Genomic DNA, 15,688 nt, shown 5'->3' with positions numbered 1-15,688 from the left:
CACATGATGGAATTAATGCTGAAACATACAAGCTTATGAAACCATCTGTCAAACTGTTATATTAGCACTAAGTGTCAGACTTATAACAAAACAACAAAAACAGTGTATTTCAACTAGGGATTTAAAAAACAAACAAGAATGATGAATTAAGCAACAATCAAGTTCAAAAATACTTAAAGTAATCATTGTGGCTCCTACGGAAGACAAGATGAAGCCCAATTTATGCCCCCTGGTCTCACCACCCCATGATGACAAGGTCTATACACCCCATCTTTCCTCCTGCAATGGCAGTGAACACAGAAGATAAACTGGTCACCTTCAGAAGATAAATATCAAAGTTGGATTAGAAACCCCTTTACCAGTCCAGATATTTAGAGCTAACCTCCTGAACTGTACCACATAATTCAAGATGCATTCAATTTAAGCAATCAGTTTCTGATTAAAGTCCATTTTTAAACTAATCCTCTTCAGATTCCAACTGATAAGTCTAAAAACTTAGCTTATTAGTTTCTGAGTAAATTTTTATCTACTGTTTCTATTGCTATGAAAACCAGAAAAAGTTTCCATCATTTTTTTCAAATGAGTGTTATAAAAATCAAAGGAAATTAAGTTAACTAATAAGAGTATCTGAACGCTACATGTCAATATACTGAGATTTGGTTTTAATCTTAGAAGAGAAAGCATTAGAAGATAAAAGGGGGTGGAACCTGTACGACCAAACCAGGACATCTACTAACAGCAAAAACAAGTTGTTTCTTTTTCTGTTTTCAGATTTGGCACAACTCATATGAATTAATGTAATAATTGTAATCAGTTCTCAGTTAAATTCATCCACCAGGAACCTGAAAATTGTTTATTTATCAAAAGAACATTAATTCCAACAAGTAGAATTAACCTTAGCACTGTCACTAGACTAAGCTTTTGCTTCCCTGTGTTTTAGTGTTAAATGCTGGAACTGAGTTCTTACAGACACTGAACATACTCTTTTCTGAATCTTTTTATTTTAAAACTCAACCTGTGGCAAATTAAATTGAGAATCTCCTGAGAAACTGAAAAACTGAAATCAGATCAATGTTTTCATTCTAAAGATACATTATTAGAAAAAGTCCAGTGAAACTTATCTTGTCTTTCAAAACAATCCTCTAATACGACCCTACACAAAAGAGAACAGATATACTTAGATACGGCCAAAATCAAGCTTCTAAGGATCCTCTCAAAGGTCATCTAGCCAAGTCAACAACATTCAGAGTAAGCTTCCTCTCTCTCCTGCTCTCCCTCCACACGTGCATTCAATCACCTTTGGTCTACAGAAATCTCTCTCCCGGTGGTCCACTTTTCCTATGTCTTTCTCATCTACTCCTGTAATGTACTGCAGATAACATCAGACATGGAAATCAAACTAGGTTACTGAGGGGCAGTGAGGAAGGCAACTTCACCTATCAGCTATTTTCTCCTTTGTTAAAGGGGAATCGTGGACGTCAGTTAAGCTGAGAATTAAGTTTAGAGAATTTTAGCGTCAAAGGAAAGGCAGTAATAGACTTGTAAACCAAGGACTGTATCTCTATCTTTACAGCTCATCACAGACCTACCACACACTAAACTTTTCGCAAAAGACTGTTTAAAAACAGATCCCATGTTAATGCACTGGACACATAAAGGAAATTCCATTAGATAAAAAGTAAAAACTTCAGGCAAATTCCTCATCCTTTCCTCACCTATCATATATCAAACGAATTTTTCACTGATCCACCGGGTTGTCCTGGCATGGTCTGAGCACACTGTGATTCTCTTTATGACACCACTGCACTAAATTAGGCTAAACAGAATTGTTCTGCTGCTTTACAGGTTCCAAAAAAGAGAAAACATTATTGCAAGTTTCTTTTATCTCTATCATCTAGAGAAATATAATAGTAAATTAAACATGTATATATTTAAATAAACCACTAGTAATTTTTCCACCTAACAAGTCTGCTTACAGTGCTTGGGCACTGTCCTATAAACTATCAACATACATTACTCTACAAGGGTAAGATTCTTTGAAAGAGTTTCATGGGCAAGAAATCTAATAATTTACTGGTAGACAGTAAATGTAATTGCCAATGTGAAGAAAGTTACCTCAATATTTATCATGCTGTGAGACCTGAGCAGCATTTATTGAAGAAATACCATTAAACTCCATGTCTCGCTAAAAGAAACTTCAAGCTTGGATTTTAAGAGGGCTGATTTGATTCTCCCAGAGAGGAATTTCTAAGTACAAATTCCTGATTCAACAAGTCACCCACTACACTAACAAAAGCTTTCTAAAAAGTATTTTATATTCGCTAAGTAGATGGCAATTGACATATCTTTAAATCAAAGTTTCAATAATATTTTCTTTAATGTGAAAGCTAAAAACACAATTCCAAGTATCAAACAACAAAATACTAACTAATGGTTCTATGGAATCTACAATAAAAATGTTATTAAATAAATCAAATAATGGACATTGACTTTTTAAAACTGGTACAATGCTGTTTAGAATTTTTGTCAGCATTCAAAAATATAACTGCTTTAAAAGTGCCAGATGAAAACTAAGTAACCTAAGATTGCTCCAGTCTCCCTCTGGCTTTCCAGGTGGTACAGTTTATACACCAAAGACAAGAGGTGACAAGTAAGTTCCTACTGACTGAAGAAGTTAAAACATAAAACCCCACAACTATGTGTGGAGTAGGGGAACACATCCACTTGAGCATGTTAGGTTTTAGATGCTCATTAGACATCAGGGTGGAAATGTGAAGCAGCTGAGTAGACCTGGACTAGAGATAAAATTTTAGCTACACTCATTTAGATAATTTTTAAAGCCATGGGTCCTAGGGCATGGTGCAGAGAAAATTTACCAGACATCCACTGTGTGTCAGTTACTGTTCCACGTGCTGGGGATGTATCAGGGAACCAGACAGTTAAGAATCCCTGCTCTTCAGGACTCTGCATTCTAGTGGGAGGAATGAGACCGTAAGCAATGAAAATACATACATAAACAGTATTTGAGAAGAAAAACACAGCAGGGTAAGAGAGACCAGGAGCAGAGACCAAAGGTCAAGGCAGGCCTCAGCGCCTTGAAAGTGAGGACACACAGTCCTCTGAGGAGATATACTCCAGGGAACAGCAGTGTAGAGGACTTGGCAATCTTCACCTGGAGTGATGGGTGATGGATTTAAGGCAGGAGAGGAGAGCTGGAAACCTTAAGTACAGAAAAGTCTAGTTGAGATGTTTTGCTGCAAAAAGGAGCAGAGAAGTAAGTAAAAGCTGGCAGGGGGAGTGGGGTCCAAAAGGGGGGGGTTTGTTTTTGTATTTGTCTTAAGATGAGAGAAGAGCAGGAAAATTGTAAGCTGCTGAGAATGATCCAGCAGAATGCAAAACACGCATGATAGGAGAGACAGAATATGACTTGTGAGGGGCAGAGGTGGCAGCCAGTGGGACAGGCCTGGGGTGGGGGGTTGGGGGAGACTGGGGCTCTACTGCAGGCAGCGGGGGGCAGGGGTCTGCACTGCCAGGTGGGCCCGTGGTGGGGGCGTCTGCAGAACTCTCTGCCCTGCTCTGATTTTCCTCGCTGAAGCAGGAAACCCAGCATAAAGACAGGGAGGAAGTAAGAAACGGCCATCTAGGAAACCAGGCAAATGAATGGGCAGGGGGGGAGGGGGGATAACTGCCCAGCAGCCGACAGGGCCCACTTGAACTTTACGAACCAACTAGGAACTAACACTAAGAAACTCCCCTAATCTGAGACACAGTGGCTGTCTGCCTTTCTGTTCACAAATGAAAGAGTCTTTCACACAAACTGCTGAGAATGGCAAATGTCTAACATATTTGAGCACATCAAATGTAAAAACAATGCTCTGGGAAAGTTGCAATCTCTCCAGATAATACGCTGAAAGAGACTACAATCCATTTGCGCACCATATCCATAACTGCTTTATCATCCCTTGAAGGGAGTCATCAGTCACTGAAGGATTTCACAACCTTGGGTTGAAGTTAACTTCTGTCAGACCCCTGTAAACAAAAGCTGGGCTTGACTGCCTTAAGACAATTATATCCTGTAATAGTAAAGCATATAGTAAAGTTATATTCTTATTGTAAGAAGTACAAATTTATATATAAAAGATGATCCAGGACCATTCAATTAATCACCAGAAACTGCCCTAGAATATCTATTCGTAATTATATTGTGGTGATTGATGGCACAACTCTGAATATACTAAATACTGTTGATTTGTACACTTTCAAAAGATAAATTGTCTGTTATGCAAAGAGTATCTCAATAAGGTTTTTAAATCTATTCCAAGTTTTTCATCTCAAATAAATCATTTTATCATCAGGAAGTAAAAGTTTGATTTCTTGTTTTAGTTTGTTAAAATTTAACAGGAAATGAAGCAAATACAGTATGTTTTGATGGTTCATAAATATTAACTTTGAAGGAATCTAGAACTAAGAATGAAGGGCAGAATTTGGGTGGAGGTTTGGAGTTGGGGTTTTTTTTTTTCCCTTGTTAACTAATTAAAGTCTGTTTTATTCTTTCGATCAAGACATACTCAAATCACCTTGACTATTTTGACTGTGGATAGCTCCAAATAACTCCTACATCTTAGAAACTTATCAGCAAGACTGAATGGCAAACCAGTACCTAGACCAAAATCAAAGAACAAAATGCCATAAGTACTAATTCACACTTATGATATTCACAGAAATTTTATACTTCAAATCTAACTAGCAGGCCAAAGAATCACAAATTCCATTTTTCTCCTTGAGACAGGAAAGATATATAAATTCAACAAATTCACCACTGATGTTTCAAAAGTTCCCATGTTGAAATGTAAAAAGTGGGGCATTCTCCACATTGAAAACAATATTCCTACAAAGACTAAAAGTAAAGGTTACGCTCATCTATACGAAAGAATTATAACACTAAACTGACAATATTAAGGTGTTCATGATAGGAACAATAGATACAGCAGTCAAAAAACATAGCTACAAAAGAGGCTCACCCACTTTCAAAATGGAAACTGTGAACATAGTCAACCCAATTAGATTCTCTAGACTTGGCTCTCTCATCTTGTAATTTGAGAAGCCAGCATCTGCTCTGCCTCCTTCATAAGGTAGCTAGCTGTGAGGACCAAAAGAGGTCAGGAAAGGCTATTCAGCAGGTGTAAAGCCTTCTGTAAACAGAAGCATAATCCTCATTTCACTCTTGAAAAGCTGTCTCTGTAATAAGATATTGATCACCTTCTACTCTGGATGTATGAAATTTACTCTCCGTATTAGTGTGCTCAGGCTGCTACAACTGAATACCACAGATTGGTATTAAAGACTGGGTCGCTTATTAAAGAAATGTATTTCCTACAGTCCTGGGGGCTGGAAAGTCCAAAATCAAGGTTCCAGACAACTTAGTTCATTTGGTGCCCTGCCTTCTCTCCCTGGGCCCTCACACGGCTGAGCGAAAGAGAGTGACTCCAGTCTCTTTCTCTTCTTATAAGGACACTTATGGCGCCCCACCCTCATGACCTCAGCTAAACCTAATTACTTCCCATGGCCTCACCTCCAAATACTTAGCTGGTGGTTATGACTAGAGCATATGAAATTTGGGGGAACAGAATTCAGCCCATAGCACTCTCCTACATAATTTATTTAACAACTGTCTTCAGGCAGAAATTAAACCTTTGTATAAAAAAATAAGCAGGGGGTAGGGGAGATTTAAAGGATGCTTTACTCTTAAAAGGGCTAACTTAAGGCAGCTTACTGAGAGTCATACAATATAAAACAAAATTTAAAATAGATGAGGGAGGCCTCTCTCGCTCCCTAGTCTTTGGAAACAGCCCGCACTATGTCTATGGAGTGTGTATCTACTTTTACTTTAACCCGAGCACCCAACCCCTACACCTCTTGGCCTTTCTCTTAGCCTACACTATGTAGTATATATCTATCTAAATAAGTCTATCTTTACTCAAAAAGTAAGTAAAAATAAAAAAGATGAGGGACCTGGAATGATAACAATAGCTAAGTTTATTCAGCATTTATCTATACCAGCTACTGCTCTAGGAGCTTTCCATTTTACCCTCACAGCAGCCACACAAAGTAGGAATGATTTCTAGAAGAGGACCCTGGGCACACAGGGGTGAAACAAGTTTCCTCCGGCCACACGGCAAGTCTCACCGGTCACGCCGGCTACAGACCCAGTACTCACTCTAAACATACACTATAGGGCTTCTCTTTTCCTTGGGACAAAGGAAAACTGCAGGGGGAGAAAGAAAGACGTGTTCAGGTTCATTTTATACCTTTTGTCAGATGTGGCAAAAATTTTATAAGCAAAGTTCCCAAAAGAAACGATCAGTCACAGGATTTTAAATCCATATGTTAGAAACAAACCACATACTCAGGAGGTCAGTTCCTTCTGGTACTTAGAGCTGAGAACAGTTTCTCCCCTGGGTCCTCACAAAGACAGCAAGGTCTGCATGACCAACAGCAGCCTGGGACTCCCTGGATAAACCATTCAGGAAACACAAACAGCAAGCTTCACAAGGCTCCACAGAAGTCAACGGCCTCACAACCACACTACTCAAGTAAAACAAATTGGCCAAAAATAAGAAATGCCAAGGATTCCCAGTAATTGAAACAGGAGATTTAGAGCTCACTAGAATAGGTGTTCTTCAATGCAGGACTGCCATAAACTACCTACAAGTGTGATATTATGAACATGGAGGCCAAGGTTCACAATTCTGCTCCAGGGGGAAAAAAACCACAGCTTACACCAATATTCAATGGAGTCCCTGATAAAAATAAAGGTAAGAACTCCTGACAGAGGAATTAATGAACTGCATAACCCCCAGGAGAGCCTATCCAAACCATCTTCACATCAAAGCTTGGGGTTGGTACGGAACACAGGCTGACGTTAAATTCCAGTAAGTAACTAGATAAACACAAAGTCAAAAATACTCTAAATAAGCATAGCTGGGAAGTAATTCTAACCTCATTTTAGAAGCGCACAGTATCTGCCCTATTAAACCATCAACATCCATTGCTGCAATTATTAGATACATTATCTCCTCCAAGGACAGGATCAAATGGTCCTCATTTCTGTGTGCCCTGACCATTCAATAAATGGTCTTGCAATAAAGAAATTAATACAAATATTTACATTCATAAGTATCAAGCAAATAAGTACCTTTGGCCAGAATGACTATTTCAAAAATTTAAAGCATTCCTTTCCCTTCTTATAAATGAAATCTTTTGCAAAATGAGGAACAGAGGTAACTGAGAGAAAACAATGCTTACGTGGAATCACTAAAAAAAACGAATACTGCTACATTTTACCCGAACCATGACCTGACATCATTATTTCAGCATTAGGCCCATTTTTTAAGAAAGTGTAATCAGACTGCATTGTTCCCAAATTTATACCTTACGCCTTTCCCCTACAGGATGGAGAATTAGGCACATGTAATGCATGACATTTATGGTCCTCATTCCTCCTTCTCTATGGCAAATAGTAGAAAAAGTCAAAACTATAGCATAGCTGACACCAGAAATGAGTGGATATTTTTAATTTCTTTAAATAAAGGGAACTAAAATCCAAAATAATGACACCACCAAATGCTAGCAAGGATGTGAAGCAACAGGAACTCTCCTTCATTGCTGCTGGGATTGCAAAATGGTACAGAAACAGATAGTATGCTAATTTCTTACAAAATCATTCTCTTATTATCGATCAAAAATCATGCTCCTTGGTATTTATCCAAATGAACTGAAAACTTATTACAATTTATTAAATAGTGGTTTTATTTTTTACTGTTTTAATGTATTATATAAATAAAGTATTACTTATCCAATAATAAGTGTTTATGCAATCAATTTAAACCTGTTAGCAAAACTGAAGAAATCTTTCCCCAAAAATGCCAGACTACTTGAGACACTACATTTTTTCCAGCACTTTTTGATCTTCCTTTCCAAAGATCCAAACTTAAATTGCTCCTGCCTCCAGGACACTTAAGAGTGACTACTAATTGCTGTACCTCCTTCCATGCACCTCTAACATGCTTTCTGAAAGGTGAACATTCCCTTGCTGACCACTCCCCTTACCTGTTCAGTGTGAGACCACGCTCTGCGCACGGAGCACAGTCTCTGAAAGAACGGACTGCCTAGGCAGGGGATCAAAGAGCACACACAGGCAAAGTCTTCTGCATCATTTTTCTCATTATAAAATACCCACACACACAAAAAAAAACACAAGAGTAAGAAAACCTAAAACCAAAAGGAGAAAATTACTGTTCAAATGATTCAATATAGATGTTTTTCTACGCAATTTTAGTCAGTTAATAAAAATGTGCATGTCTTCACCAACCCCCCTCACATATGTAAAACTCCTAGATAATGTTCCAAACTATCTTCCTATGTTTTACATCTAATTTATGAAAACTCTGTTTTGTTAAGCAAAAATAACAGTAGTATGTGTGGCCAAAAAAATTAAGATTTAGTGATTTGAGTCTTTCCAAAAGAACTTTTATTAAATTTTTGTAAGAGAACAAAGCATTTATATAGGGAAGGAGATGTGAGTACTGAAGGGTTTTTGTCTTGGTTTTTGTTTGTTGGTAATATTAAAAAATACAGAAAGCTCATCGTACATATAAGGAAGGTATCAACTGCATGTGTTTAACATACTTAAAATATTTTTTTAAATAAACGATTAGTAAAACAACAAAAAAAATCTTTTAAAGACAATCAAGAGCCATTCTCCAGTCTCTCTCCTGAGACCACATTAAAAAGAACCTGGTTGTCTGCACCTGGATGTAAGCACACTGGTTGTTTGTACAAAGCTTAAATTGGCCCAATAAGAAATCCTGAAAACAACGCAAAAGGAAGTAAGTAATTTCAACTGGTATTTTACTAAAAGTGTACAAGTGAAAGCAGTATTGCTGTTGAGGTTCAAAACCAGCAGAGACTTGACTATACCAGTTTCTAACCAGCTATTTTTAAATTATTAGAAGATAATCTGGTGAGCTTGTGGTAAATACAGCTGTGAACACAGCAGCATACACCATCTGGAAGCTTTTGACTTAAGCAATTTTTCAAATGCACAGTATATTCGGTCTATTTGATTTCTCTGAAGCTCAAGAGTCACTTATAAACTGACCTTTTTTTAAAAACCGCAACTACAAAAGCTCACTCAATTTGCGGAAACAAGACAAGAGAAACAGATCTAATTGCTCATCTTTAGAACCAAGTGGTTATTTCTAAGCTTTACAGGCAAAAGTAATTTTATAAAGGGGCCCCATACTTACCTGCCATATTCTTAAAACACTTCTTCACAAGTAACTTTTGACTAATCCTCTAACATTCAAATGTTTTCTGCTTTGTAAGGTGATTCACATCCATTAACTCATTTTATCACAAAAACCTGAACACAACTGTCATACGAATCATCATAAAAGCCTACCTACTGAGCTCCACTGCCATTAACCTCCTCATGCATCACCCAATTAATGTCCTTAACCTGCAGCCCCTTTCAGCTACTTTCTATCACTTCTCTATCAAACTTCGCAACGTTTCTGACTAACTGCAAACCAGCATCACTGGCCATCCTCCACCTCGCAGGCTGCTCTGCTTTCAACAAATTCTCAGGGGTTCCACTGACTCCTGACTAGACTTTCTCAGTCCTCGTTCCCTAGTCCCAAACCTAGAACATGCACCCCACCCCCACCCTGAAGCATCCTTGTCCCTTTATCCTCTTCATATTGCTTTACTTTTCAGACCTCTTTCAAATCATTCTTCCATTTCTTCCTCTTGCCAGAGTGCTGGCTTTTCTTTTCCAATAACTACATGCACAGCATTGCCTCAGCACTGGCTCCTCCTATGTGAGATTCAGTGAGTAGCCTCTGGTTAGCATCAACAAATCTCAAAGCCCTCTGGGCCACTGCTGTGTGGAGGAAGAGGGTGGAATTTGCTTTTCACAAAAGTAACCTCTTATAGGATGAGGTGGGCAAAGTAAGAACAGGGGTCAGGATCTGGCTTAAAATCCCAGCCTCACCACTCACCAGCCAGAAGCCTTGGTAAAATCGCTTGAGGCCTTTAGACCTACAGGGATTGAATCAATCGTGCAAAGTAGGAACAGCATTAAGGAAATGAAGTCATCATCAGCACTACAAACATTTGGTATTTTTCTTCTAATCTTTTTCCTTAGCCTCTGTGAGTAAATGTGGGTGTGCATGTAACTGGAATCATACTGCATAAACATTTGGCATCTACAGTTTTTTTTTTCTACTGAGCTTTACATTGTATTTGTATACCATCATGGTTTTTAGTGTTGCATAATATTTCCTTTCATGGTTGGGCCATGATTCAACATTCTCCTTCTAGCACTGGGTGCTTAAACTGACAAACCACTATGTTTAATTTCTTTTCTGTTCCTTTTTTTTTTTTCTTTTTTTCCTTTCCTAGAAAAACTCTTCCTCCTTCTCTATTCTACCTGTGAGCCAAAAATTGTTAACAATGGCTAATAATCATCTAATAGTGTGAGAAACACATTTTTATCAAGGAAGAAGCAAATAATGGCTTAGAGTAATGTTAAACTTCCCATGTAAAGCTAAAAATCACTGGCATTCCCAGAAGTTATCTTTGTAAAGCATCACTCTTTTTGTTTGGTCTTCCTCCATTGGAATATAAGTGGTGTGAGGACAGGGACTTCATCTATTTTTTTTTTGTATTTTCAGCAACTAAAACAGTACCTAGAGCATTAATCACAGCTCACTGTATATTAAGTATTAGCTGTCATTATGTGCCAGGCATTTTCCTAAGAGTTTTGCACACCCTCTGAGGTAGATTTATCATTTTTCTCACAAAGAGGTTGATAACTTACCCTAGGTCTTCACAGTGAGTGTGTGGTGAAACTAGGAAGAGAATACAGTCTAGCTATTTACCACCAACCTATAATAAATAAGTTGATTACTTATACCAACAGAGCCTCCATGTGACAACATTAAAAACGTATGATTGTGATTTTCCTGCTAATTAATTTTTAACACTATATTGTTTTTCATTATAAATACGTAAGTACGTCAACCATATGGGAATTAAGAGAGATTTTGAGAGGGCAAGTCTACAACCACAATCACCACTAATATTTGGAATAAAAAAATACGGTCTCAGAAATTAAAAAGGAACCCAGACAAATGAACTTTTGAAATCACCTGCTTGGAGCTAAGATACTTAACTATATACTTCCTTCTATTTTGACTTGGATTCAGCAGTCTCTGCTGCCAATCTAAATGTCTTGGTTTCTTTCATGTAGAGAAAACATTTTATACATGTCACATTTTCTAGAAAATGTTGCACTCTTTCCTCATCCCAGGTCATCTTCAGGATTCATTTCTCCAATGAGTTTTTTAAAAAAAATCTCAACCTGAGCCAACTTCCCTCCCGTTGCTACTCCACCAGTCCCCATTGCACCTGCGCGAGTCCCTCCAACAACACAGCCCCATGTTCTTCTACCAGTAAACTGGGCCAGTGAAATAGGCATCCCATTAGCTTTATGTATAAACAGATTTCAGCCAACTTTGGTTTTGATTTTTGCTTTTTAAAAAATGAAGTAGACAGTCTTAGAAACCTGTGGTGGTAAGCATCTCCTCAGGACAAAGGCAGACCGTAAGGAGACCAAACTATTAAGAAAATATGATGCCATTCAAACCACAATCTATTTTACAGCCTGAAAAGCCTGACTTTGTCACAGACCTATATTCAAAGACTCAAAGCTATTCAATCTTACAGTAAATACTTTCCAATAACTTGGAGACAAAAACACATTTTAAAATTTAAAGGTAGCCACACATGTCCCTGAACAGAGGTATTTCGAAACCCTCGTATTAATCATCCAGCCCATGGCCAAAATGCTGTAAATCAATGGTTTTCTCAGTCCCTTTGGTACACTGTAACAAGAGGTAAGAGACAGGGAGAAACATTTTAACCATGTTATCTCCATGGAGCTAACATTTATTTCTGAGTTTTACAAACTAATCCTAGAATAGCAAACAAAGAACCAGTTTAAAAAAAAAAACTGGTTTCCTATGTCACTATAAAATGGATGATTCCATTGGCTACTCAGACTAACACAATAGCAAGCAAAACCCTCTGACCTTGGAAAAGCATAGTGAATGTAATACCTACTAGTAAATTACAAGGTTTACCAATTTCCTCACAACCAAAAATAAATCTCACAAGTAAACTATCACACGAGTAAACAAAAGCTTGTCTTGTTCTATCATTTGCTTAAAAGCAAGCACACTGGCTGTGGGAGAGGGATTAAGAAACACAGCCAGACAAGTCCATAAAACCTCCAGTGTAAGATAAAACTACCCTGAAGGAGCAGCCAATGCATTCTGACCTAACAGCTGTACACAGTTGCACTAATTAAAATGAAGAGCTAGTCTGCATAACACACAGGCAATTCATTGAACCTTACAGATAAGTTGACAGGGTTCACCATGACACCCTCCACCCCCACCACCGCCAGACTACAATCTAAAAAAAATTAATCAGCACATAGCTGAAGGTACTCGCATTTGAAAATATATTTACATTCAAGCCTTTCAGAAATAATCACTACCACATAGACTGGGACGTATCCTATAGGCTATAAAAACCCATACACACACAAAGGAAGTGGTACAGCTACATTACGTCAGCTCTCGCCTCAATTCATAAATGCAAAACCACAAAGCAAGACAAAAACCTAATGGCCTTTTGCTGGAAACCTTCTTAGCGTGAATGAATGTAGGTTAAGTCTTAAAATATGTTACTGAACAGTACTTGGTGATGCCTCACTTTCAACAGCCACAAGGAGGGAAAAAGTGTAATCTTAGTCAATTCTATCACGCAACCAGATCAAATAACATTTCAAGCACAGCCTGCCAAGCACCAGGGCCTGCTAGAGTACAATGAGCACTCAAGTGCTCTGGACTGAAAACCACCTTTCACTGGTCCCAGAGATCTTTATAAAATAGTTTAAACACTACTAAATTACAGAGTTCGGAAAAAAAAAAAAACAAACACAAGGCTTCTAACTGCTGCTCCCATACTATTGTGAAGTTGCTGTTAAGCCTCTAAAATGTCTGCCTTGTGTTATTTTACTAGGCAATGTAAATTTTCAGAAAGGCAATTGCCTCTTAGAGCCCAAATCTAACACACGCATAAAAATGTAGAGTTGGTTGTGCATCTGGAAATAATTGCCCACAGATCAACGGGCTTACATGGTATATTGTTCCCGTCTGTAAGGTTTCAAACCATGTCTACTTTAAATGGGGGTGTTGGGGGAAGGCCAGAATGTAGTAATTTGGGCACATAATATTAAGGACTTTGTCAACTCTGTTCTCAACTTTTATTCAGTGTCTCAATCTTAAAGCACACAGACACACATTTCAAAGGGAAAAATTAATCTCTTTATTGACCCGTGTTCATTCACATACCATTTTTTTAAATTTCCATATGGCTAAGAGAAGGCCTCCAGCCAAACAATGCCCCAAGGAGAGCAGTGGCACATGTGGGCCGGGAAGGGGAAAGGCTGCGAGTAAAACAAAGTAACCTATCACAAGAGTTTCTTTCTCAGCAAACAGAAAGTGGTCAAGCAGGTCTCCCCATTAGCTTCAACTAGAGTACAAGACTGGAGAAAACAGGGTGAGGGGGCCCAGAAGCCACCACCTCAAGCCAAGAAAGAAGAGAAGAGAAAGAGGAGAGAAGAGAAGAGAAAGAGGAGAGAAGAGAGGAGAGAAGAGAAAGAGGAGAGGAGAGAGAAGAGAAGGGAAGAGAAAGTTAATTTAATCTTAAAGCAATCGTCTTCAAAGCTATATCTGCATCTTACCTAATCTGGTAAAATAACAGTATTGTGATCCAAGAAACAAATTATTTTTGTCAATTAAGCAGCCCCAAATTAATCTATAATGAAGTCTATCCAATTCACTTTATTTTTAAACCAAAGTTTCTGATCAAACAGCGGCTTGTGGATTATATACGGCCCGTTTTCACTTTCCTTTCAAAGACACACAAACACACATACACACACACCTACCTTTAAAAAGTGTTTTCTCTGCCTTTAACATGCTTAATTGATTTATTTAATTGGGATTTCTAGAGTTTTGGCAATTTAAAAAAACTAGTAAGCCCAAGAGAAATGCAATGGGACACAGCAAATACCTATTCCTGATTCCTGGAAAGCCACCACCATTCTTAATGCCCGAGTTGTTCATCTCTCTAGGGCTAGCGACAACACTCGCGTACACCCACCTCCGAGAGCCCCTGTGCTCACACTTGTCCAACTTCCCGGCCGGAGCCCCGCGTCCCCCTCGCAGCACGAGGGGGGCCGCCCACTTGCCTGCGGCCGGTCGCTGCAGGAGCTGAGCCCTCCGGCCTCCGCCTCAGCTTCCCCCCACCCCGCCACAAACTCAGGCCCGCGGGCACCGGCGGGACGGGCTGGGGGTCGGCGTGAAATGCACTTGCTAAACAAAAGGAGGCCCGGGCGGCCGCCGGGCAGCAAGGCGCGGGGCGGGCGCAGGTTCCCGCGGCTCAGCGGCTCCGGGAGGCGGTGGCCGCGCCGGGCCCCGCCCGCGGCTGGGGAAAGCGGCCGCCGCGGCTCGCACTCCTTCAGCCCGGGCGGCCGGGCCAACACTGCCACATGCCTGTGACCCAGACGGTGGGAGAGAAAGAGCAGCCTCCCCGCGGCGGCGGCGGCGGCCGGCAAAACCTGGGCTGGAGCCCGGCCGGCTCCGCGCGCGCCCCTACCGCCGCCACTACGGGCGCGCGCACACACAAAGCCGCTGCAATTTTCTCTCCTGCCTAGCTTTGGCCAGCCTCTCCTCTTCCTCGGTCCTCCCCCCTCCCCTCCCGAGAGCCGGAACCGGGAGGCTGTGTGATTGATGGCAGCTCTTAATAGCGTGGTCAGCTAGAAAATGCATCTGCAAGCAAGACATTAAAGAGGCAGCACATCCCCGGGAGTGATCAGCAGTTCACACATCCTAGAGCTGCCTCTGCTTCTGCCAGGAATATTAATGCCAACCTCCTCTGACGTCTAACAAACGCAGATGAAATAACCAACAATCACAGACGTGACGAACATTTGTTTCAAAGATGCACAAGAGAAAGCAGCATTCTGTGCTGTCGAACAACACTGCAGTATTTTTGACCCCAATTTTCCTTAAGATTTAAGAATTCTCTGTAAGTCATTTGTTTAAAATTCTTCTATCCGATCCTTTTTCCCCAAGAAAATAAAGATCCATCTGCTAGAAAAGACATAGCTTAAATTGGGCTTGATTGAAATTCATCTAATAAAAAAGCAAAATAAATGCACATTCCTTGCCATGTAACCTTAAATAAACAGATAACCCACCAGCTACCAGATTACAGACTCCTTAATAGTTCCATTGTTATGTATGTACATCTAAACAGAACTGCCAACAGTAAATACCAAATTGGTTTCTTCCCCACCCCCAATCTGGTAAATATTTAACAACTTTCTAAAATTTACCAAAATTAAACTACACTGACACCATGTATTCCCTAGTAATAACAGCCACAACCATTTTGTCCTATTAAGTAAGACATTCTAAAGCAAATTTTAAAAAATCTATCCCTACAGAATACTAATTCAAAATATTAAGCTCATTCAGTGTTGGCCCAA

At 39.5% G+C, this 15,688-nt stretch overlaps 1 protein-coding gene across 3 annotated transcripts in view; it reads right to left on the bottom strand.

Annotated features, from left to right (window-relative positions):
• The window catches only part of RERE (arginine-glutamic acid dipeptide repeats), a 366,213-nt gene that overhangs the window by 255,743 nt on the left and 94,782 nt on the right, over positions 1-15,688 (bottom strand). Inside the window, exon 1 of one of the 3 annotated variants that reach the window (XM_072975466.1) lies at positions 14,299-14,686. The exons of the other annotated variants lie outside the window; for them this stretch is intronic. The gene's annotated coding sequence lies outside the window, so the exon portion shown is untranslated. Of the gene's footprint in view, positions 1-14,298; positions 14,687-15,688 lie in introns of those variants that run through there. 3 annotated transcript variants of the gene reach the window in all.

This window comes from Vicugna pacos, chromosome 13, assembly GCF_048564905.1.
Source record: "Vicugna pacos chromosome 13, VicPac4, whole genome shotgun sequence".
Lineage (NCBI taxonomy): Eukaryota > Metazoa > Chordata > Mammalia > Artiodactyla > Camelidae > Vicugna > Vicugna pacos.
The sequence above is the reverse complement of the archived record's forward strand: the minus strand, read 5'-3'. Positions and strand labels throughout refer to the sequence as shown.